At 35.5% G+C, this 26240-nt stretch overlaps 2 protein-coding genes across 2 annotated transcripts in view; one reads left to right on the top strand and one right to left on the bottom strand.

Moving 5' to 3' along the window:
* Positions 1–26240, bottom strand: part of LOC101900197 (pyroglutamyl-peptidase 1) — a 353702-nt gene that overhangs the window by 46558 nt on the left and 280904 nt on the right. The gene's annotated exons all lie outside the window — the stretch shown is intronic.
* The window catches only part of LOC101901079 (uncharacterized), a 95318-nt gene that overhangs the window by 20631 nt on the left and 48447 nt on the right, over positions 1–26240 (top strand). Inside the window, exon 3 of the mRNA XM_011293359.3 lies at positions 26194–26229. The gene's annotated coding sequence lies outside the window, so the exon portion shown is untranslated. The remainder of the gene's footprint in view (positions 1–26193; positions 26230–26240) is intronic.

Genomic DNA, 26240 nt, shown 5'->3' with positions numbered 1-26240 from the left:
GGGGTTTTCGTTAGGAAAACTTTAATTCAGCCTGGATGAATTGGGGCATTTTCAAATTTTCCTGGCGGAATTTTGAATTTTTCGTTAAGAAAACTTCAATTCAGATTTGGGGTTTTGGGAAAATTTCAAATCGTTGGTTGTTTTTTTTTTTTTGTTAGAAGACATATTAAGAATATTGATATTGACAATTGACTTCGAGGACATCATTCATCCTGTAATTGCTGATGGCATCTGTGACTGCATCGGTATGAATGCCACTCAGGCCTGCTGATAGGCTTCTTGATATAGAGGTTCTCCACTGGTATCATGAAGAGGCACCCTGTCGCAATTTCCGGGGCTACATTCTGGGACTGCATAGTTTAGCACAGACCGACCGACAAGTCCTGAGGACCTTATTCTTACGTTTCATTTCGGATCTTGGGGTAGTTGGTTGTAGGAATTACATGGCAGATATTTTTATATACTTCACGTGGATGAAGCCGGCAATCTCCGCGAAATAGGTGTTCAATCTTACCCACAGCGAGCGTAACAATAGGAAAGGGGGTTCGCGGAAAAGAGAAAAGAAGGAAAGGAAAATGATTTGTGATCCACGAAGAGGTTAACGTTTCGTCTTTAGCCTGCTGATTGAAAAATGACTGCTGGTTCAGTGACGAAGAATGAAAACAAATCGTGGAGAATTTGGGCAGTGGCGGAGTAAGTGCTCTACCGTTTCAGGTTCTTTCCCATCTTGACAGAGCCTGCACTAATCGGTGTCGTCGTCACCTCACTTAGAAGTCATGACCCTTATTTGAGAGTGACCTGTGATTATTTCCACCACAAGTTTTTGGTCTTATTTCGCCATGATGAGAAGTGACCTTGATCTGTTCCCACAGATCACCGCCAAATTTTCTCAAAAATCTCCCGGAGCAATGTTTGTATATTATTCGTATGAAATGATACAAGGGTGGCTTGACCGATTGTTAATCTCCAAATCGGTTGACTTGGATACTGTTCTTGGCAATTCATTTGCTGGTTCAAAGATGTTGTAATGGCCTGGAACTCAACAAAGCTTAATAGACGACATAGCTTTTTCCACTGCATTCATATACTCCATTCAGTTAGTTGAATACACGTCTTCTTATAGGGACATCTATATTTATATCCAGCTTTGTTCAGCAAACTCCATACAAGTTTCTATACCAGAAAACTTTATTCAGCCTGGCTGAATGCATCTTATATATCCCATCTTCATCTTGGATTGGATAAAAATATTGTGATGTGTGTAATTTGAAAAGAACCGGAGGCTTATTTGGGTTTTATGATTTTTTTTTTGGTTATTCAAAACTTTGACCCTTTGTGTGGGAGGTGCCAAAAAGAATGGTCCGATCTCTACCATTTTTTTAACAGATCTTGCGTTGACGGAATGATTGAGATGTGCCAAGTCTGAATGGAATCGGATGTTAATTTCGCGTTTTTATGAGCTTCATGGATACTTAAAATGCTGATCCTTTGTGGAGGAGGTACCAGAAGGAGTGGGTTATAATTATTCAACGTTTTGACCCTTTATAGGGGAAGTACTGGTATCTGACCTAGCACTAATGCAAAAATTAGGATTTCCAAAGTTGGAGCAATATCGGATTATCCTTTCTCTTTCTGTACAGTAAATCATTTTCTTTGAAAATGTTGACATTTTGTGTGGGAGGTACCAGAAGGAGTGGACCGATATTGTCCATCACCGGACTCGATCTAAGTTTGACAATAATATTACGATGTGACAAGTTTGGATCAAATCGGATACTCCCTTCGAGAGTTATCGTGCACACCAGCCAGACAGACAGACGGACGGACGGACGGGCATCTTAATATAAAACATATAAAAGTTGTGAGGGTTCAAAATGTTAATCCTTTATGGGATAAGTACCAGTACCAGGAGTGGACCGATATTGCCCATTCTCGAACTCGATCTAAGTTTGATAATAATATTACGATGTACCAAGTTTGGACGAAATAGAATAATCCCTTTTGGAATTTCTGTGCACCCTAGCCGGATTTCTCAAAAGAGTCTTAGGGTCTACTTTCCCAAATGATATATACCCTTTGTAGCCACATATGTGAGGGTATAAAAATTGATTTTGATTTTTTTTCATTGACAAAAATATTGGATTTAGCTTTTGATAAGCATAAAATGACTTAATAATTGTCTAAAGCATTTAATATCAGCAATGAATGACTATTATTTAATTGTCCGTTTCGGTACAAATAATATTGTTGCTTATCTTCTCAACGGGGAAATCTACAATCGCTCTCTGAATGCATAACGCTTCGACACGTGCCGTAAAGATAACTTGCTGCCATTGTTTGAAAATCGTTACATCTTTGTTTGGTTTTTTTTCTTTCTTCACATCCCAGACTAGGGGATGGAGATTTATGAATTATGTCCTCAGCTCTATGGCAATGATGTGTTAAGTGTTTAGAGAAGAGCATGGATGTGGTGTTTATAACAAGGGTAAACATGTTACCAATTCCTGGCACAAGTTAGTTCGGAAAATGAATAAATAAATTTGTTAAAGGATATCATTACAGCGGGTAGTGTAATCTCTGGGGAATGTTTGAGGAGAATCAAATTTTTTAGTCATTAAAAACATCAGTACAAATTTAAAAGCAATTTTGTTTGCTTTTTTGGCCACATCGAAGTAAATATTTATTATTTGATTTATGTTAAAAGCCATTGGTGATTCATTCCACTCTAATTGCGCAGGGGAATGGGGGAAGTGAAAAAACGGGTATTTTTTTAAGTTTCCATGCTGAATAAATATAATTTTTTTATATAACAGGCCTTCCATATGAAAATATCCATTCCATTTTAATTTTCCTGTTTTGCAAAGTTTTTTTTTTTTCATAAAAACAGACCAACCGACATGTTTGGTCCACACCACACAAAACCGGCTTTGTTGTAGGCCACCTCCATTTGGATACAGACAAGGCACATAAATACAAACATTTGTATATAAAGCGCCGCCATAACTAGGGAAGTTATGCCAAAGACTTGGCCAAATACCCAATGGTGGCACGATTGGGGTGCCACTCAAATAAACGCCATCCTAGCCTTGAAAGAAAGAGACGAAAGATTTTGCTTGTGCTTAGGATAAATTAGGCCGTTATATTGAAAAAAAAGCATTCATATGCCGTCGGTAAATGTTGGTTATAACTGAAATTTTGGAAAAAAAAACTGCAGAAATTACTCTTAAAATAAAAAATGACGGATATCGAATGAATTGGGAAATTTTGAATCGGAGATTGATGGATCCTTTAATTAATTGCCAAGAAATCTGTGGGCTATAACGATAAAAAGGTGGTCTACACCAGATTGGTGTAGTCAGAGCCGTATTCTGCGATTTTTTTTTTAATTTTGCTTTACTTAGAGTCGAAAAAAGATTCGACTATTATTCCCGACTCGACTATTATATATACCCTCCACCATACATAGTACGAGGATATATAAGGTGCGTCTTTCCGTTTAAACTACTTATGATAGGAAGCTATTTATACCCTCAGTCATATGGCTACAAAGGGCAAAAACTCGCCTCATCGAATTAACGGTTTTAGACCCCAGGTCTCTTTGGACCAAATTCGTTTCAGGACATTTGGAGTCGATCTGGCGATGTCTTTCCATCTGCCTAGTGTCTACTGGCTGGTGCGCACGATAACTCTCGAAGGGAGTATCCGATTTGGTCCAAACTTGATGCATCGTAATATTATTATCAAATATAGATCGAATTCGGAGATGGCCAATGTCGGTCCACTCCTTCTGGTAGCTCCCCCACAAAGGGTCAAAATTTCAAAAAAATATTTTACTACACAGAAAGAGAAAGGATAATCCGTTTATTCTCCAACTCTGCAAATCGTAGTATTTTCATCAGTGCAAAGTCCGGTGAGAAAATGGACAATATCGGTCCACTCCACGAAGCGCGTAAAACGCGAAATTAACATCCGGTTCCATTCAGGCTTGGTACATCTCAATATTTCCATCTTTATAACAGATCTTGTCTGTTATAAAAATGGTAGAGATCTGACCATTTCTTCTGGCCCTCCCCCACATAGGGTTCAATATTTTAAAAAACGAAACGTTCAAAGACAGCGCAATAAGCATCCAACTCTTTTCAAGTTTCAAATATACAAACATTTTTGCTAACACAAGATCTGTTGTGAAGATGATATACAGGGTTAGATAAAAAAACTGCAACAAAGTCAAACGCCATAATTTTTACATTTTTCTGAAAATTTTATTGAATGAAAGCAAAAAATGTCGGAAATAGCATCGAATTTTAGAATAAGTTTAAATTTGTTCGAGATGGTCACCTTTGGTGCAAATTATGGCCTTCAAACGGCCAATTAAACCGTCACACGCTGCCCGAATGTTGCTCTGCGGTATTTTGGCCCATTCCCGACGAAACGCTTGCTTGAGGTTAAGGACACTTTGGTATTTTTATTGCAAACCTTGATTCTCAAAATATGAAATTAATCGAGGAACCTCGTTGTTGCTTGCGTGCCCAAGGCTTTAATACACCCTCCAGAATATTTTCGAGATAATATTCGGCATTTATTTTGATGTCACGGTCGATTAATACGAGCGGAGAGTGACCATCGGCTTTTATGTCGCCCACACCATCACCTTGAGTTCTGGTGGCCAACCGAAGGTGCCCATTTTCAGCTGACCCCTTTGGCAAGTAAACACTTTCAACTCTTTAGCTCTTTCGAGTCTATTTTCTTTCTGTCGCGGTGTATGTTCTTGCACTTTTTGGGATTTCAATGGCTTTATCCCGAGCTCATTTTTCAATATTTGCCGAATGGAATATTGCGATATGTTCAGCTCACGAGGCATTTTTCGGCAGGTTTCGATCAAGACGCTTCTTTACATTTCGAATTATTTCTACTGATGTTGCTGTTTTCTTCCCGGTTACGCTTCCAATATCATGGTAACGAGCAATGGTACGAGACACAAAAGACTTATTCACATTTAAATGCTGGAGTGCTCTAACGATAGCCACTTGTGGTTTTCCAGCCAAACTTAAGGAAATCCCACTATCACACTTCAATTCCATCACGAATAACTTTTTTCTGGAAAATTCTCACCAAAATGCCTTTTTACGCTTGTAAACAATATAATGAGCTGTCACTGGAATAATTTAAACAACTTTCGGACGAGTGGCTTAGAAATGACAGCAGTCGGAAGTTGGTGGAAGTTTTTTCATCTCACTCTGTATAACTATCTCTTCTGAATCGAACGATATGGATCCTTGAACCCGTACAACGCGATTCGGTTCTGTTCAATGAAAAGATTTTTATAATATACAATTGCTTTTATTCGCTATAGCTCCACAAAAATTAGTCTAAAGGCATTATATCGCACGATCCAAGCGGTCAATTAATTTGCCCCGAACGTGAAATAAAATGATCGCCTCCACAGTTACGCGTGCTGTGTGGCATATAGCACAGTCTTGTTGAAACAGAATGCCACGCAAATCATCCTGTTGCATTATGGGCAAAAAAGTTGGATATCGCTTCACGGTTGCGCTTATGATTCACAGTTACCTTATCATTTGCAGAATCTTTGAAGAAGCCAATGAGGCTAACAGCCCATAAGTCGCACCAAACTGTGACATTTTCTGGCTGCATCGGTAGCTTTTGCAATGCTTCTGGTTGATATTCATTTCAAAGTTTGAAATTCTGCTTTTTACCTATCCATTGGCCATTTTTTTTTAGATCGCGCTCTACGTAAACGCGTTGGTAGTTTAATATAGATTTGGCCTCCTGGTAAAGCAGAAAGTGTGTGCATTCTAGATTTTTACTAGTTACTGATCAGAAGAGGGGCCTAATCAGAAAAAAGGAGCGATTGTATTTTAAACTTATTTCTGGACTCCTGGTGGCAGTTTAATAAGTACTTTCGTCCTGTAACATGTCCATCCATAAGGGGTTGGTAAATTGTTATTGGTGCCAAAATTTACTTAATAAATTGTTTATTTGTTGATGAGATTGTTTAAGGGACAGCTTAGACTCATTTATTCAATTTCTTCGACCATAATATTTCTTAGACACATGTAACACATTATGTCGTTGATATTTCCTCGAAGACCATCTCACGTTAATTCTAAAATAGATTCATTTTCGAAAAGTGTATCACAAAGAAGCACCCAAAAAAATCTGTAAATGCATTTATCAACCTAACATGGCCAAAATATTTGTCATATAAGCATAAGCATCTCACGTTAATTCTAAAATAGACTCATTTTCAGAAAATATGTCTCAATGAAGCACCCAAAAAATCTGCCCATGCCTAACATGGCCAAAATATTTGTCATATAAGCATAATTTTATGTAACAATCTTCTTTAATACTTCTTTAACAATCTTTATGAATTGAATATGAGGTTTTTTATTTCATGAATGAATACAAAATCTAAATTTAAAACCAGTTTTCAAAATTTTTAAATCTACAAGCTGTCATATTCTTGCCTTCAGTCAAGTGTTAACAACTCAATGAGAAGTAGGAATTATAATAAAGTAAAGGCGCAAATGAATTGTGTCAAGTCAGCTATTATTATTGGATACATGAGAAACAACCTAATTATGTATTTGTTGGAGATTTATTTTGGTTTGTTTTTTTTTTTTTTTGCAGCTATTAGTTTTTTTACTGCCCTTTCCCAATAGTCAAGAAATAATAAAACAACTTAAAAACTATCCGTCGGTTTTTCGACAGATGAATGCCCTCAACCTATGTCAGTTTAATAAAATATATTTCGCCTCACTTTATGAGTATTAAAATATTGATCCTTGGGGGAGGTACTAGAAGGAGTGAGCCGATAAATTCTATATTCGCATCAGATCCTTGATTGAGAAAAACATGTCGATATACAGAGTTTGAAAAGAATGGGCGACTTATTTCGGAAGTTTTGAGAGATATAGGTATTGCAAATTGTAAACCTTTATGGGAGAGGTAACAGAAGGGGATTCGCGCCAGATTTTGTACCTATTAAAATATTGCAATGTGAGAAATTTGAAGAGAATTGGATGCTAATTTCGCATGTTCGGAGAGCCATAATTATTTAGAATTTTAACCCGTTGTGGGGAAGGTACCAGAAGGAATAGTCCGACATTTTCCATCTTCATACAAGACGTGTTAGCAAAAATATTGGTATGTGTGAAAATTGAGGAGATCCGGATGCTTATTTCGTATTTTATCAGAGTCATAATTATTAAAAATGTTGACTCGGTGTCGGGGAGTTACCAGAACAAGTGGTACGAGCTTTAGACCTCCAGATCTTGTGTTAAAAATATTATTAAAATATTATGTGAAATATGAAGATAATCCGATGCTCATATCGCGATTTATGAGCTTCATGATTATTCAAAATGTTCTCATTACTTCATAGATTACTGGTAACAACTACATACCTTAGTTGTCATTATTTTCATGCCATTATTTTGTCCTATATCCTGTGCATCCTAAAAAATACAAAGCAAAATAACTTACTTTTATCACCAGTTTAGCTCCATCATCGGCAAACAAGAAACAAAACTAACCAGTAAGAAAAAGTCAAAAGTCGGGCGGGGCCGACTATATGATACCCTACACCACTATGCATATTTAGTAGAGCTCCCGTAGCAAAAAAATTTATTTTATGAAGGTAGGGCGATGATAAGATAAAATTTTAATTTTTTTTCTTGGCTTAATATGTCAAAATTATTTGTTTATGTGTGTGTGTTTTCATTTCAATATTAAACAATTGTTCAGAAAATATTTAAATTCACGAGGTTTTAATATGCTTATTTCAACTTATGCACCGATAAAATCTACAGTTTTGTAGCGAAATAAACCTATAGAACAGGATTTTGAAACGAAATTTTGACCTTTCATTCAGTTATCGCGGGTTTCAATTACTTATTCCAAATCAATGCAAAAAGTTGTTTGGTTTTTTGGTTGTTTTGATAGTAATTCTGACATTACTAGCGAAACAGGTAGACCACTATGCTTGTCTTCATTGTACCACCTATCAACCTTGGGCTTTAGATCAGTTATAATTTGGTTTCAAAATTGATGGAGACATTTTTACATTTTGTACCAAATAACATTGCTATAGAGTGCATGACATCACTTCGAGAAGGATTATATTTAAAACCAGTAAAGAAAGTCCTAAAGTCGGGCGGGGCCGACTTTATGATACCCTACACCACTTTGCTGATTTAGCAGAGCTCCACATAACAATTAAAAGTTTTTATGGGAGAATTCAATCATACATGCTATTATAATTTAAAGTTCAAAGGACTAAATATTTCGAAGCATTTGTATCTTTTAAATTCGGACTTTTATTGCGCATTTGGTGCAAAATTATTTTGAAATCAGATAAAGATATATATGGAAGCTATATGCAAATCTGAACCGATCTCGATAAAATCTAGCAAAGGTATTTCTGAGCTGCCTTTGATATATTTCCCCAAATATTGTTGTTACATATTACGGCTGCGGAGGACAAAAATAACAAATCGGATGAACAATATATATGGGAGCTATAGCTATATCTGAACCGATTTCAATCAAATTTGGCACACTTATTTTCAGGCCTAATTTGGTTGTATGTGCAAAATTCCATACTACTCGGGCCGATGTTACACGTTTGGTGCACAATAAAAGGCAAATCGGACGAAGATATATATGGGGCTATATCTAAATTTTGACCGATTATCTCCAATTTCAATAGGGTTCGTCTTTGGGCCAAACAAATGTTGTTTGGACAATTTCATCTCAATCGGACAATAAATGCGACCTGCAATTTGTTCACAAGAATACATGGACAGATGGACGGACTGACATGCATAAATCAACCCAGAAAGTGATTCTATGGAGATCCTCAAAAGTAACTATGGGTCTATCTCGCTTCTTTCTCCATGTTACAAACAAATGCACAAAGACATAAGACCCTGACCACTTTGTGGTGTAGGGTATGAAAATATATATCGGAGTCGAGTTTCACCAAATATAAACGTGCGTCCGAAATTCACTCCATTTGGGCTGATATTAACTATAGCAATATCTGAACCGATCTGAAATTTGATGTGCTTGCTTCTAGACTGAATTCGGTCGGATGTGCCGAAATTCAGGTCAGTTGGACTGATATAGGTCATCTGGTGCACAATTAACCCGATATCGGTTGAAGATATATATGGAAGCTACATCGAATTCTGAATCGATCTTGATAAGATTTGACAGAGAAATTGCTGGGCTGTATCTGACATCTGGTACCAAATATCATTCTGGTGGGGTGCATATTACGAATGTGAGGGACTCAAACACAAAATCGGATGAAACATATATATGGAAGCTATAGCTATGTCCGATTTCCACCAAATTTTATGTACTTGCTTCTAGACTGAATTCGGTTGGATGTGCCAAAATTCAGGTCATTTGGATTTGATATTGAGAAGGGTTACAAAATGAGGTTCCTCGCTTCATTTCCAGTGCACAATGGCCACCAAAATCTCCGGATACCAATCCGTTGGACTATTGTGTCTGGAGTATTTTGGCAAGGTTGGCACTAAAAAATACCAAAGTATCGATCACCTCAAGCAAGCGCTTCGCCGGGAATGGGCCAAAATACCGCAGAACAACATTAGGGCAGCGTGTGACGGTTTCATTGGCCGTTTGAAGGCCATAATTCGTGACAAAGATGATGAATTAGAACAAATCTAAACTTATTCTAAAATTTTATGCTATTTCCGACATTTTTTGCTTTCATTCAATAAAATTTTCAAAAAAATGCTGCAGTTTTTTTATCTCGCCCTGTATATGGGAGCTATATCTAAATTGTAACCGATTCTCACCAATTTCAATAGGGTTCGTCCTTGGGCCAAACAAATATTGTTTGGAAAATTTCATCTCAATCGAATAATAAATGTGACTTGCATTTTGTTCATATAAATACATGGGCAGACGGACGGACGGACAGACATGCATAAATCGACTCTATTCTATTCTATGAATGATCCTCAAAAGTAACTATGGGTCTATCTGGTTTTTTTTTCTCCATGTTACAAACAAACGCCCAAAGACATAATATCCTTACTACTATGAGAATTCAACTCTAATGAAAATTCAACTCTAGTGTTCTAAAAATAGAACGACAGTTTTTACACTTGGGCGCATTTTGGTAATGAATGATATACCCATTTTAAATGGAATAAATATTTCGACGAGACACATTTTGGCGGTCGCTATAACCATATGACTCATCGTATAAATATGTCCCCTCAAAACTTGGAGTTTTTTGGCCGGTAGAGAGAGAGAGAAACGAATCAATGTGAGAGATATTTATGTTGCAGCAGCCATACGTTGACGATCTTACCAGCTATTCTCATACATTTCAATAATTAATTATTAAAGGGGAACCACTCTTTATATTCTCCATTGACCCTAAATATGGTGTCCCATTCACTGATGGTTTTGGCAATTTAATGAAGTGTCTAACGCAAATCGTTTGTATTCTTGAATAAATTTCCTATAAAAGTGACAGATTCCAATGTTTATTAAACACTTTTGATGTGATTCAGTTTGAAGAGGGTATGGTGGGGGAATTACTTGAGTGGCTCATTCCATTATCTACCATCCAAAAAACTTTCAATTGCCTGGAACTTGGCGACAAACTTTGTCATTGGTTCTTCTACATTTGATACTGGTCATTTGGGTTTACCTTTTGATTTTTCCTATTTTTACTTCCTTTGTTTTGTTGTTGTATGGAATTTGCTAAAGCAATCTGACCACTTCCTGTCAAACACCACCACACGCATACCACAATGTAACGACTCGAGGGAATTGTTTTATGTGTCACAGTCTCTCTCCCACCCTAACACTTGCAAATAAAAACATATGTCAGATGTTGTTACATGAAATTAGTTGTAATGGACAAGGGGTAGTTACGCATAAATATTTATTGGAATATATGAATAATTCCAGGGACGTTGACAGAAAGGGGGCCCCTACGAAATGGCTACTTTTGTGATATATATACCCTTAGCCATATGGCTAGAGAGAGGTTTTAGACCCTAGGTCTCTTTGGACCAAATCCGACATTTGGAGTCAATCTAGCTATGTCCGTTCGTCCATCTGCCTGTATGGTTAGTATCCGATTTAATCCAAATTTGGTACTCGTATTGTCAATCTTAGATCGAGTTCGGAGATGAACAATATCGGTCCACTCCTTCTGGCACCTCCCACACAACATTTCAACATTTTCAAAGAAAATAATTTACTGCACAGAAAATGAAAGGATAATCCGATTTTGCTCCAACTTTGCGAATTCTAATATTTTCAACAGTGCTAGGTCAGGCGCGTAAATCGACAATATTGGTCCACTCCATCAAGTACCTCCCTCACAAAGGGTCAAAATTAAGAATTATTATAACTCTTCCAAAATGTGATTTAAGGGTCTGATTGTCTTTAAATGGCACACATCACAATATTTTTATTAACCCAAGGTCTGGTGTGAAAATGGGATATATCGGTCCACTTCTTCTGGTACCTACCCCACAAAGGGTCAAAATTTTGAATATCCATGAAGTTCATAAAACACGAAATTAACATCCGATACCATTCAGACTTGGCACATCTCGATATTTCCACATAAGATCTGTTATAAAAATGGTAAAGATCGGACCTTTCCTTCTGGCACCTCCCCCCACAAAGGGTCGAAGTTTTGAATAACTAAAACGATCATAAAATCCGAATTAAGCATCTGGGCTTCTTCAAATTACACACATCACGACATTTGTATTATCCCAACGTCTGGTGTGAAGATGGAATATATCGGTCCACTTCTTCTGGTAGCTCCCTCTCAAAGAGTCAAAATGTTGAATATCCATGAAGCTCATGAAACGCGAAATTAACATTCGATTTCATTCAGATTTAGTGCAATATTTCCATCAACACAAGATCTGTTTTAAAGAGGGTAGAGATCGGACCATTTCTGGTTTATGATTTCGCAAAAAAATGAACATAATTGTTCTTCGGTCCGTTATATCCGTTACCTCATCTCATATAAAGAATAGGAAGTAGTCGATATAGTCCAAATCTGGCACGTTGTAATATTTATATCAGTCTTAGGTCAGATACAATTGGTCAATATTGTCCAACTGCTTCGGAACCTCCCCCTCCAAAGGGTCAACAGTTTGAATAATCATAACTCAGGGCTGGGGGTATACATCTGTCGGCAAAAACGACTGATACTATTTTACCTTACCTCTTTACCTTTTACATGGGAGGGATATTTTTTTTGTCACTCCTGGAAATGACAAAAGCGATCCACTGTTTTTCGTGCCTCTCCCACAAAATGTTAAAATTTTGCAATTTTTTTCCTCAAATATTCTAAATGGAAAGAAGGCCATTCAGGGGCCTTATAAAGAAAGAACGCCCTTTAGATTCCCACGGCATTCCATAGTAATTTCTTAGTTTTTCCCAAAACCCTTCGTAAGTCCCCCGCCTCTAGCATTTGTTGTATTTTTAATTTGATTTTAAATAACCACATAACTATTTGAAACAAACCCACAACAACAACAAAGAATCTCCCCTGATTTGAATATGACTCGAGAAGAATGATGATTTAGCTATTTTATCTATCATTAGACCACTGGCATACATCCATAATCCGAATCAAATTAAATGTATGATCTCATTAAACGCTTGTTATTTTAGAGGAAGTGTGTGATGCAGTGGGGAAGATCGGCTAACTGACTGACTGCACCAATGAATCGCTGAGGATATGAAATTCGAACACATGTTTTGAAAATATCAAAACAAAATGGCATATTCGACAAAACATTGTTGTGGTGTGTTCTTCTCTGCAAAACAGTTCATCTTTCGTTCTGGGATCCAACAAGGAAACTAATTCACCGAGAATGAGTTAAAGACCAGTCAGATCAAGTATGCCGAAAATTAGAACACTGCACGAAGGAGGATTTATGCATGTACGTATGTGCGTGTACAGTTGCAGACAAAACCTAATCATATTTTTCCTTAAATCTCTAAACATAAATCATATTTTGGCAGTTCTGGGATTTGTTTTTTTGTAGTGCACTAGCAACGATTACGGTTAAGGGTATTCTATATTTCTTATAAGATTATGTGACATCTATAAATAATAAAATATTGGACGTTTGGCCCTACGGTTATTCAAAAAGAAGTTTTCTATTTTGTGAATAAATCAAATAGAGGTCTTTTTATACCCTACACCACAAGGTGTTCAGGGTATTATGGCTTTGTGCATTTGTTTGTAACAGGCAAAAGGAAACGAGATAGACCCATAGTTCCTTTTGATGATCCGCATAGAATCACATTCTGAGTTTATTTATGCATGTACGTCCGTCCGTGTGTCCATGTATTTTTGTAAACAAAGTACTGGTCGCATTTGTTGCACAAGTCATTTGTTTGACATAAGGACGAACCCTATTGAAATTGGAGATAATCGGTCAAAATTTAGATATAGCTCCCATATATATCTTCGTCCGATTTGTCTTTTATTGCGCACCAAACGTGTAATATCAGCCCAAATAGTATGTAATTTTGCACACACGACTAAATTAAGCCTGAAAATGCCCAAATGGAATGGAATTTGGCAAGTATGTAAAATTTGATGAAAATCGGTTCAGATATAGCTATAGCTCCCATTAATATTGTTCATCATTGTTTTGACACCTTTTTTATGGTCCTTTTTTCTTAGAAAGAATGGCTTTTTTGAGGATAGATGTAACAAGACCACCGTTAAGAGCTTCTCGAAAAAAAGGTTTTAATAATTTCTTTGGGAAAAATACCTCTAAGGATCACTTTTAAAAGAGAATACGTTCCTTTGAGGATTTTTCAAAAAGAATTCCTCTAAATCCCTCAGTAACATTCTGTAGAAAGATGTTCTCCTCTAATGGACTTCTTTGGATAAAAGACTTAATTTTTGATTTTGCAGGCTTCTTCCTTAAGTGTATTGCTTCCCTTTGTGGACCTCCGATTTATGACTACTTTAGGAGGTAGGACTGCTTTAGAGGAAAAACTTCCTTTTGATGACATTTTGGAAAGGAAGTTCGTTATTGTAAGAAATATGTCCTACTTCTAAGGACTTCTTTGGAAAAATGTTCTTTCTGAGGTTTTCTTTGGAAGGAAATATTTATTCAAAGAAAAAAACTTTTCCTTTGACGTATTATTTTAAAGAAAGACCTCTTTTTAAGAAGACGTTCTTTTGAGAATTTTTTTTGAAAAAAGACATTTTAAGTATTTCTCAGAAATGAGGCTTTTTGATAACTACTTTAGGAAGAAACTCTTGACCGTTTCTCGAGAAAGAAGACCTTCTTTTGACGACCTCTATTTAAGTAGTTCTTTCTAAGGAAGAAATTCTATAAAAGACTAATTTTTTTTTTAGAATGAGATTACGTTGAGCAATTCTTCAGAGATAAGGAGAGAGAGAGAGAGAGAAAGAGAATACTCTCCTCAAGTGTATTAAGAAGAAAGAACTCCAGAAAAATACCTCCTTATTAACTCGTATTTAAAGAGGCCTTTTGGACACCTCTTTAGAAAAAAATATCATTTTGTGGTTTATATTACAAAGAAGAATTGCTTCTGAGGGTTTCCTTTGAAAGAAGTCGTCTCTCCAAGACAGAAAATCCCGTTGTACTTGACATTTAGAAAGAAGGAATCTTAAGAAGACATCCTTTGGGAACTTGATAAGATTGAAAACTTTTAGTGGAGGTCTTTAAACCTTCTTTTGAGGATTTTTTGAAAGAAGTTCTCGATTTAAGAAATTCTTTGGAGGCAAGATTTGAAACGAAATCTAATATTTAGAAGAAATACAACCAATGGAAGAATTTATTCTAAGGACTTCTTTAGAAAGAAGACTTCGTAAGGCTTCTTAAAAAAGACTATCTAATATTTAGAAGAAATACAACCAATGGAAGAATTTATTCTAAGGACTTCTTTAGAAAGAAGACTTTGTAAGGCTACTTAAAAAAGACTATCTTCCGGGGACTTTTTTATGGAGGATCTCTTTAGAAAGAATTCCATTATATTTCCCTTTTTAGAAACTTTCCTTGGAGTGAAGACTTACATTCTTTTGAGGACTGGGGACTTGTTAAAATGAGGATATCTTTAAAATAATCTGACTATATGACCCTTTTTAGAAAACCTCCTTGAAAATGAGACTTCCTCTTTAGTTTTAATTTAAAGTGTTCTTTTTTTTTAAGAATAGAGCTAAATTTAATTTAAATCTTGAGTGTTCCCCATTTGCTTAACTTCATATTACATTAATTTAGAAGGATTACAATCTATAGTAGATATCCTTTTGAAGACTTTTTTAGAAAGAAGATTTTTTGAGGACTTCTTCTCCCCGCCCTCTTTATGGTTTAACAGTATTATCCAAACGGTCTCTTTGTAGTTTAAAGTGCAATATGTTTGAATTCTGATAGTTTTATATAAAAATGTTTTTTTTTACCCAAAGGTGAAGATAATTAAAAGTTCGGCCGGCCGAACTTTTTAATTTACTTATTTTATTCGTAATGAGCTATTCCACTATGATTTTTAAGTAACCAGCCTGGCCGGCTAGGAATCAGAAGATTGAAAGTTTAATTCAGCGGTTTCTATAATAAGAAACACGTCTATAGAAAAACACAAAAAACTATCCTCTATAAAAGATCTGCAAAAAACTCTACTAAAAGCATAGGGTATCAAATGGTCCATTGAACAGTCGTTGGACAAATTGTTGTTCTTCTTGTTTTATTTTAAATATGATTACCTTGTTCCACTTATGTTGTAATTTATAGGTATTCAATGCAACATTTAAAGCTTAACGACACAAACCAAAAAATCAAAAGAGTCCTCATTAAAATTGCTTTAGTATAGTTTGCCGAAAATTCGAAAGAAAAAAAAAATAATTTTGTTGGTTGGTCTAAATTTTGGCACACGACTAAATTACATGATTATATGTTCATTGTTGGTCGAAAGATTTATGTGTTTGCTGTTGTTGCTGTGGTGGTGATGCTGGTGGTACCTTTTGCCTTATAATTCATAAATTGATTTCACATAAATGTTGCTGCGACAGCACTGCTGATCACTTATGACGATTCTGCAGTTGCAGTTGATTCTCTGATTAGGCACTTGGGCGGTCATCTTGTTCGGAAGACAACAAAAAACATAAACAACAAATGACTACATCTCAAGACAGAGAATGTTGGGTTTCCCTTTTTCCCACCCAACGGAATCCTACCAACCGAACATGAGCAATGTTTGGGATTTCAGCTGATGGCAAAATGAGTGATCAAGTGTTGCTGCTGCTCGGCTGCATCTTGTCTATGTTTCATAGGAAGGCATATCATGTGATTATTTCTTTTCTGTTGTTGTTGCTGCTTGGGTTTATTCTTGGTTTGGCAAATATGATTATTGACGTAATTTTCATAAATTTAAGACTGATAAATTAGATATAGAATCTAAATTTACACAGAAGAGAAATCGCAATTTGTTAAAATTAAACATAAAATGTAGGTTAGTATTTTGCACAGCGGAGGGGAGACATCAAGAATAATTTTTAATCAGGCAATAGAAGAAGTTTGTTATGCAGCTCTAATAGAACTAATTATTGACAAATTAATTTAATATTATTATTGAAATAACTCATTATATTTAGATTTACTGGTATTGCGAAAGGTGTGTAGTTGCTACTTGTTAGCCCAAAAAACTCATTACAAAATAAGTACTTATTCTCATTACAAATAAGTACTTATTCCGGACAAATAATCCGACGGTGACTTTGGCACAACGTGCATTTCGTCGTACATTTCCTAGCAGTCCAACTGCGACGTTTAACCGCTCGCCTCGAAGAGACTGGCACAACAAAAGATGCTGCCAGACGTAAGAGTCCCCGGAGTATCCGTTCTGCAGAGAATATTGCTGCTGTAGCCGAGAATATTGCGTGGAAGCGCCGTCGACAACCACCAGACGACGTGCCACGTAAATAGGTATCAGTCGCGAATTTTAAAGCGAATTTTGGTACAAGATTTGAAGATGTTTCCGTACAAAGTCCAAATGGTGCATCAGCTGTTAACTGATGACCGCCAATCCCGTCTAACATACGCTCAAGCCATCCTTAATAACCATCAAGAAGAAGATGCTTTTTCAACAAAAACAAGTAATGTACTAAAATACCCTCACCATTTGGAACGAATTTGGTAATTTTTTTAAAATATAAAATCCGTTAAGAATTCTGTTAAAATCTTAAAAATACCGAATGTAGTCATTATATTATGGGCTATACGACGACTTGACCTGCATATACAACTTTTATCATAATTCATTACAACATTCAAATGCGAAACCTGAAAAAAATATTCGGTGAATAATGTAGCTAAAATCATAATTATTGTCGTAGGCTGCGGTATCCATTACGAACTTCAAATAATGTCGTGCAAATCACCAAACTACCGAAATAGGGCGGCACCATTATATGGGGGCTATACCAAAACGTGGACCTACATGGCCCATTTTCAATACCAAAAGTCCTGCAGACATAATACTGGGTGAGATGAAAAAACTGCAACCAACTTCAGACTGCTGTCATTTCTAAGCCACTCGTCCGACGGCTGTTAAAATTATTCCAGTGACAGCTCATTATATTTTTTGAAGCGTACAAAAGCATTTTGGTGAGAATTTTCCAGAAAGAAGCTATTCGTGATGGAATTCAAGCGTGATAGTGTTTTTTTTATATTTGGCTGGAAAACCACAAGTGACTATCGTTAGAGCACTCCAGCATTTAAATGTGAATAAATCTTTTGTGTCTCGTTACCGTGATACTGGTAGCGTAGCGTCAAGGAAGTGGACGGAATAAAACAGCAACATCAGCAGAAATGTTTCAAAAAGGAAAGAAGCGAATTGATCGTAACCCGCGTCGCAGTGGCCGGAAAATGGCTCGTGAGCTGAAGATATCGCACTATTCCATTCGACAAATATTGAAAAAAAAACTTCGGGGTAAAGCCAATGAAATTCCAAGATGTGCAAGAACTTACACCGCAACAGAAAGAAAATTGACTCAAAAGGGCTAAAGAGTTGCTTCGCTTGCCCGAAAGTGGTGAACTGCCGAATTTGGTTTTCTCCGATGAGAAAACATTCGTTGTCCAGCAGTTTGTAAACAAATAAAATGATCGTGCTTACTTGTCAAAGAGGTCAGCTGAAAATGTGCACCTTCGGTTGGCCACTAGAACTCAAGCGCCGGCCATGGTTATGGTGTAAGCCGCCATGACAGCCGATGGTAGCTCTCCGCTCATATTAATCGACCAGGAATCAGAATAAATGTCGAATATTATCGCGAAAATATTCTGGAGGGTGTATTAAAGGCTTGGGTTCGCAAACATTTTGGACATTCCAACAGGACTCAGCACCATCGCACTCAGCACGCGTCACCCAAGAATGGTTACAAAATGAGGTTCCTCGCTACATTTCCAGAGCACAATGGCCATCAAAATCCCCGGATACCAATCCGTTGAACTATTGTGTGTGGAGTATTTTGGAAAGCAAGGTTGGCACTAAAAAATACCAAAGTGTCGATCACCTCAAGCAAGCGCTTCGCCGGAAATGGGCCAAAATATTGCAGAGAAACATTCGGGCAGCGTGTGACGGTTTGAAGGCCATAATTCAAGCAAAAGGTGACCAATTCGAATAACTCTAAATTTATTCTAAAATTTGATGCTATTTCCGACATTTTTTGCTTTCATTCAATAAAATTTGAAAAAAAAAATAGCAAAAATTGTGGCGTTTGACTTTGTTGTAGTTTTTTTATCTCACTCTGTGTATTTAAACAATCGAACATTGACTGATTGTATACATCTGTCGGCAATACCGACTGATACTTTTAAACTAATTTAAATAAATTTTAATGTAATTTTAATAAATGGAGTTTGGGGAGATTTTTCAATCTTACTTATATGTACATCATTACAATCCTTGGGGATCTGGTAGAACTTATAAATGAAAAAGGACAAATTACTTAAAATATGATTGGAATGCAAATAATGGCTAAAAGGCTCAGCAGGACATTTCATAATTTTTTTCATTCAATTTCTCACAATACAAATAACATCCCTGAAGTATATCACCCGCGAAATGTTGAATCTATTGTTCTTTTGAATTTTGCTTCAAAAATGTCATTCTTTTAATAAGAAAAATTAAGCTTTTAGGTGTGTAAAAGCAGAAAAAAATGTAATTTATTATTAGCTGTTATAAACAGATGCTTTCAAGTTTTTGGAATTTTTTTTGGAAGATTCAATTGGCAGATGCAATGAAAATGGCATATTTCTATACAAATTTTCGATCAATAAAATATAATAAAATAAAAAGGTATATTTTTATTTTTATAACATCCACCATAACATGGGGTTGTATTAAATTGGTCATTTCGTTTGCAACACCTCGAAATATTCATGGGAAAATCCATACAATTTTGGTGCGCCCTCACTTAACTTCATTTTACTAGTTTTGTCCAGACAATCTATCTAAATTCTAAAAAATTATGTTTTCTTAAATCTGCATTATTATTATCTGCAATTATTTCCAATAAATTCTGCTTTTGACTTATGCATTGGTATTGAACACGTGACATTGATATAAAATCCAAAAAATTTTTTTCCCTATCAAATGATTAAAACAGTTTACAATGTTTTTCCCAGTATACTTTGCATCTCTTAACCCTTTGGCTTTAACCCTCTTAATGTAGACACATTAAAGTAATAACATTGACGCGTCTCATATTTTCATTCACATTTCACCCTTCTGGGATGACGAGACATTATCACTATCACATCATCGTCATTATCCCATCCTCAGCATCTCTCTGGATGGCTATGATATTTGCATCAATTTTCCTAGCCATTCATGTGGAACATTATGAATCTTGTGCCAGGCAGGTCGTAGCCGTGCGGCAAAAAAAAAAAAAGAAAAAAAAAATACAAAAACAAAAGATATGCAACTACAAATATAAATTTCGCAATACCAGACATATGAGCAAGCAAAATGAGCAAAGCAAACGGTTTAGATGTTTTGTGTATTTTTTTAAAAGGCATCCTTTTGTTAAGTTTTTTTCCCTTCTCCTCCCCTTGAAATCCAAGTTCAAACGACTGACATTGAACTCTCTCCTCAATATGACATTATGATTACATTCCCGAACCTGTTTTAACCAGTAATTACAGTATAACCCCTCATTTGTAGACACGCCCCTAAATTGGCTACTCCCATATGTGAGAGATATTTAGTTTAGCATAAACATCACAGCGGGACATCTATCCAGAAATAGAAAGTTGATATAGATATTTTAAATGTATTCTGTCTAAAGGGGTTCTTTAGGATGTATTATATTTCCAGAACACTTAGTAAGTAAAAAACTTGGGAGCTGTATGAACCGAATAACCAGTTAACCCAGGAGAAGAATACTCGATTTTTTTTAAAAAATAACAACATAAAATAACTTACTTTTCATTGTTAGACTTAATCCCATTATTGTTGTTTTTATAAAAAACAACGGTTATTTATTAGTGGAGAAAGAAGGTACTGTTGTTTACCCGGGGGTAAAGTATGGAATTCCTAGGTTTCGGAAAGAGCACCCAATCCTCAACAGTTCCCTTGTTTTTGGGATATTATCCTTAAAATAACTTTAAAATAACTCCTACGATAAGTGCTCAAATCCAACACATTATTAGAGAATTGTTTGAACTCCTATCGGCGAATGGTCACACTAAACAATAACATAAAATAAGTTAAAAAGTATCAGTTGTTTTTGCCGAGAGATGTATGCCTGGAAAGGAATCGGATGTTAATTTCGGATCTTATAATTGTTTTGGTTATTCAAAACTTTGACCCTTTGTGAGGGAGATACCAGAAGAAATGGTCCGATCTCTACCATCTTTATAACAAATCTTGTGTTGATGGAAAAATTTAGATGTGCCAAGTCTAAATGGAATTGGATGTTAATTTCGTGTTTTATGAGTTTCATGAATATTCCAAATTTTGACCCTTTGTAGGGGAGGTACTTGATGGAGTTGACCGACATTCGCACCAGAATTTGGATTAATACAAATATTGTAATATGTGTAATTTGAAGATAATCGGAATCTTACATCACATTTTACCCTTTGTGGGGTTGGTACCAGAAGGAGTGGACCGATATTGCCTATTTCGAACTCAATCTAATTTTGACAATAATATTACGATGTACCAAGTTTGAATCAAATCGGATACCCCCTTTCGAGAGTTATCGTGCGCACCAGTCAGACAGAGAGACGGACGGACGGACATCGCTAGATCGACTCCAAATGTCCTGAAACGGATTTGGTCCAAAGAGACCCAAGGTCTAAAACCGTTATTTTGATGATACACGTTTTGACCGTATCAAATGATATATACCCTCTCTAGCCATATTACTGAGGGTTTAAAAAGCAGTTATATGGGTATACAGAAAATATTCGTAATGTATTCTTTGTTTTGGAGATGTTTAGAAGGTACTCTATTTTCAGAAGACTTACATACCCAGTGAAATCTGATGAGCCGAATAACTCGTTTAAAAACAATGTAAACCAACTTCCTTCTACTATTCTAGGAGGTTGAAAATAAGGAGGTATTTTTTTAAAAAATTACAAAATTAAATAACTTACTTTTCTCATTACCAAGTAATGAGTAAAATCTATATCCGAAGGATATGAGTTCAAGACTTGAAACAACTCTTAAATTTTAGCTGAGTGTATAAGTTATTCCAATTACGAAATAAGCTTAAGAGACCGTTAAAAGCTCTTCCGTTCATTAAATATGATCCAGGGAGTTGCCATGATCTAATCCAACAGGTTTATATTAAATTATTTAAACCCCTAGCGGCGAATCGTCAAACTGCACAATAACATCAAAATAAAGATTTATTTTTCAGAGCTTTAAAACATTTTTCCAAAAAAAAAATAAATAAATAAATAAAAATAAAGAAATGTCAAGTCTAACGGGGCCCTACACCACTATGCATATTTTGTAGAGCTACCCGTAACAAAAAAGATGGGAGTTATATCCAATTCTGAATCGATTTTCACCAAATTGCACATTTCATACCAAATAACATTGCTAAAGAGCGAATGATATGACTTCGAAAAGGATTATTTTAAAAAATATATATATCGGTGCAATAAATATGGGAAGCGAGTTTCAGCAAATGCAAAAATTAGGTGAATGTTCAAAAATCAAACCCATTTAGGCTGAAATTACATATTTGTTGGCCAATAAACGTGAAATCAGTTGAAGATATATATGGGTTCTTTATCCAGATCTGAACTGTTTTCGATATAATTCGGCAGAGGTATTTCTAAACTCTATGAAATATCTAGTACCAAATATCATTATTTTGCAAATGTAAGGTACTTTAACACCAAATCGGATGAAACCTATACATAAAAGTTACAGCTATATCTCAACCTATTTTTACCAAATTTGAAGTACTTGCTTCCAGACTGAATTCGGTCGCAAGTAGCAAAATGCACTCTACCGAATTCAGCATCAAAATTGATAACTTGTGCAGGTTTTCGCACTGAATTCGTTAAAAAACTCGGAAAATGTGAGCTGGAATGGAGCTCACAATATAATCTCTCGCCCTTCTCAATTGAATATCGAGAGAGAATACATTATATTTTTTCTTATTATATCTACCATCATCATATTTCTAATGTATACTGAAGGTAGAGAACTGAGAGTATCAGCCAAGAATCGGACGAGAGTGGTGGTTTCTACTTAAATCCAATATTAGTGGTGAATAACTATTACTTCAAAAAATCTATAGAAGACCTCTTGAAAGTCTTTCATTTGCAAAAGGCCTCTTGTCCACTAGAGTGCTGAAAAAGATGTATTGGGTAAAAAAAAACAGCAGTTTTTAAAAAAAAATTGTCTACCTAATAGAGGTTCCACTGTAAATGTTAATGTTATTATTTCAGTTCATCTCAAATCCAAAGTTCTGTCATTTGCTATTAGCACTCAGGCAATTGCGGTTGACACTTGTTTTCATATTTTGAAGGACATAAATGACATGTTTTTATGACAACTCTGTTATATTTTGTGGTATTCTGTAGTGACGTTCATTGTGGTTGGAAATTTGAGATCATTTGCCAGCTGATATTGTTATAATTGCAGTTAAATTTCAATTTGAAAAACAAAAAAAAAAAATCCCTGTTCTTCACTTAATTAATGTCCCTTGTCTCGAATTGTAGAACTATTTGCCCCCAAAAAAATGTTCTCAGAAAATGACCAATTATGGAATAGGTAATCTTTCTTTCAAATCCTTTAAATATTTGAATTGACACAATTTAGATTGTTCTGATGGCTATTTAAAACTGGATGTCATTGAAAGAGTATTCTTAAAAACATCGATCGATAAATGTATATTTTATTATTGACATTTAATATTATTTTTTTTAACAAATATGTTTTGCTATTCTAAATATGGAATTAATAGTCTTTGGAAAATATTTTGGAAAATTGTGAAACTTTTCTTTAAATGTGAAATTGATATAACCAAAAAAAAAAAACACGATTAAGGAACATCTAATTCTTCATTGTTAGAATTAACATTTCCTCGAAAATGTGAAATACTTCAATTATGGAATTGATGGTCCAACGATTGTTGAACTAAAAACCTTTAAATTGTACTGATAGGCATTGTAAAACTATTTAAAAGGCTCATAGTTCTGGAACTTATAGTTTTTTAATTTTGAAACAGATGTTCCTTCGTGATGTTCCCCCACTGTGTCGAGGCTAGGAAGTTCCGCAGGGACATTAGTAGTATCAGTGAAAAGCTTAAAATATTGAAAAGTTAAAGATTCGGTTCAAAAATCCTATTTGGGTAGGAAGTCCTGCCAAAATTAACCTAGGTGACGCAGATATCCGAAGATATCCTAGCACATAGAATTCCGACACACCGAATCATAAGTTTTTCACTATTGGGACAGAGTGTAGTCTTTATAGGCTTCACACAGTTACCCACCCGATCCGGTTTGTGTCTTTACTAATTAAATACTAATTTATTTAAAATTATATTCTTAAAAAAAAATCAAGGCGAACCCTCGCGGATCGAATAAAAAATGTTACCATATACACTACTTGGGATTATGAGTACACGTTTAAAAAAAAATTTCTTAGGGAAGTCCATGCTTTCTGATTTGTGAGCTTCTAAATTTCGTTTCCAGTGTTTTCGAAACCATCCAAGACAATACGGGGCTTGTCGTACTGAGGACCTCGAAATGTACATTGGTAAACTTTTCAATATGATCGGCAAAGGGTCCCTAAACTCTACTTGTTCTGAAAGCATAGAGATGAATTGAAAACAATATTTTTAAAAATTCGCAGTTGAGAAAAAGTTAGTCCTTGTGTTCCAGGTAATCCAAGATTGTGATATTAGTTGTCCTTAAATCGTGAAACTGGCAGTCCATCAAAAAAAAAAAAAAAAAAAAAAAACTTAAAGAGACCAAGATTGTGGGTCTGATAGCCTTTTAAAAAATATTCTGCCGCCAACCAGATATTCGTCCAAAATGGAAAATTGAAAATTTCTGAAATAACTTTGAAAAATGAGTGTTCTGAAAGAGCTCTTTGAGGGCTTTCACTTCAGAAGGGTCTCAACCTGAACCCGTGAAAAGGTTTGTGTCCTTTCTACTTCAATTTACAATTAAAGGTATAAAACTATAAAGATTTAACCAAATCCATATGGCCTATTATTGTTTATACCCTCAGCAATATGGCTACAGAGGGCATATGTCATTTGATACGGCCAAAACGTGTCTCATCGAAATAACGATTTTAGACCTAGGTCCCTTTGGACCGACTCCGTTTTAGGACATTTGGAGTCGATCTTGAGGTGTCCGTCCGTTTGTCTGTCTTGGTACATCGTAACATCATTGACAAACTTAGATCGAGTGTGGAGATATAGATCCACTTTTGTTGGTACCTCCCCAACAAAGGTCAATTTTTTTCACAGAAAATAATTTTCGGTATACAACAATACCGGATTTTCTATTTTTCTGCAAGTTATGTAAATCCCAATAGTGCTATGTTATGTGCGAAAATGGACAATATCGACCCACTCCATCATGTACCTCCCACACAAAAGGGGCAAGATTTTGAATAAATGCAACTCTTATAAAATACGAAATAAGCATCCGATTCCGAATATATCAAACCACTCCTTCTGGTACACCCCCCCCCCCCCCCACAACTGTTCAAAATTTTAAATAATTACAACTCTTATAAAATACGAAATGAGCAGCCGATTCTCTTAAAATCCCACACATCCCACAACACAAGTCTTGGTATGAATATGGGATATATCGGTCTACTCCCTCTGGTACCTCCCCCACAAAGGGTCAACATTTTGAATAACCAGAACGCTTATCCAAGCAAAGTAAGTATCCGATTCACTTCAAATTTCACACTTCCCAATATTTCTAATAACACAAGATCTGGTGTGATACCCTTCTGGTATCTCCCCCAGATAGGGTCACAATTGTCAATATTTGTATATCTTATAATTTTCTCTCCCGAATCTCTCTTCCTTTTACAGACATTTTGTGTTAACAAATAACTGCATGTAATAATTTTGCAACAATCGTTACAAATTTTAGGGTAGCCAGACAGACCTAATATTTCAAAAATACAATAGTCAACATTTTGGAGGACCATCTACCCATCCCATTCTTTCGGATATGTTATGTCGTAGAAATCAATTGTTTCCATCCTTGGACTTCGAAAATGAAGACATGAATGACAATATTCTCCAAAAAGGATAATAATTTTAAAAGCCGGAAGTTTTTGAGAATAAGATTTAAGTGTTTTATCTTAAAATGAAATCAAAATGATTTTTCTTTAAATTTTTCAATAGAAAAGAAATATTCAATAGATTGCAATTATGATAGACAATGCAAGACCTTTTTGTGGATTTTTTATTTCATTCAATAAATTGTTCCACATGATTTGATTTGCCGGCGTTTCCTTGTCATTATCGCCATTACAGGAGAACAGGGGCTGATTTTCACTCTTATTATTTTTTTTTTTTACAAAAATATTATCTTAATTTAAACTATACAATTTTTGAGTATTAAATTTAATGTATTCTTTAAATTTGTTTTCAATTCTTTGTAGATGGACTAAATCGGATCTCTCTAATATTTAACTCAGGTAAGTGGTTA

The sequence above is a fragment of the Musca domestica genome, unplaced genomic scaffold (genome assembly GCF_030504385.1).
Source record: "Musca domestica strain aabys unplaced genomic scaffold, Musca_domestica.polishedcontigs.V.1.1 6, whole genome shotgun sequence".
Classification (NCBI taxonomy): domain Eukaryota; kingdom Metazoa; phylum Arthropoda; class Insecta; order Diptera; family Muscidae; genus Musca; species Musca domestica.
This window is presented reverse-complemented; position numbering and strand designations above follow the sequence as displayed.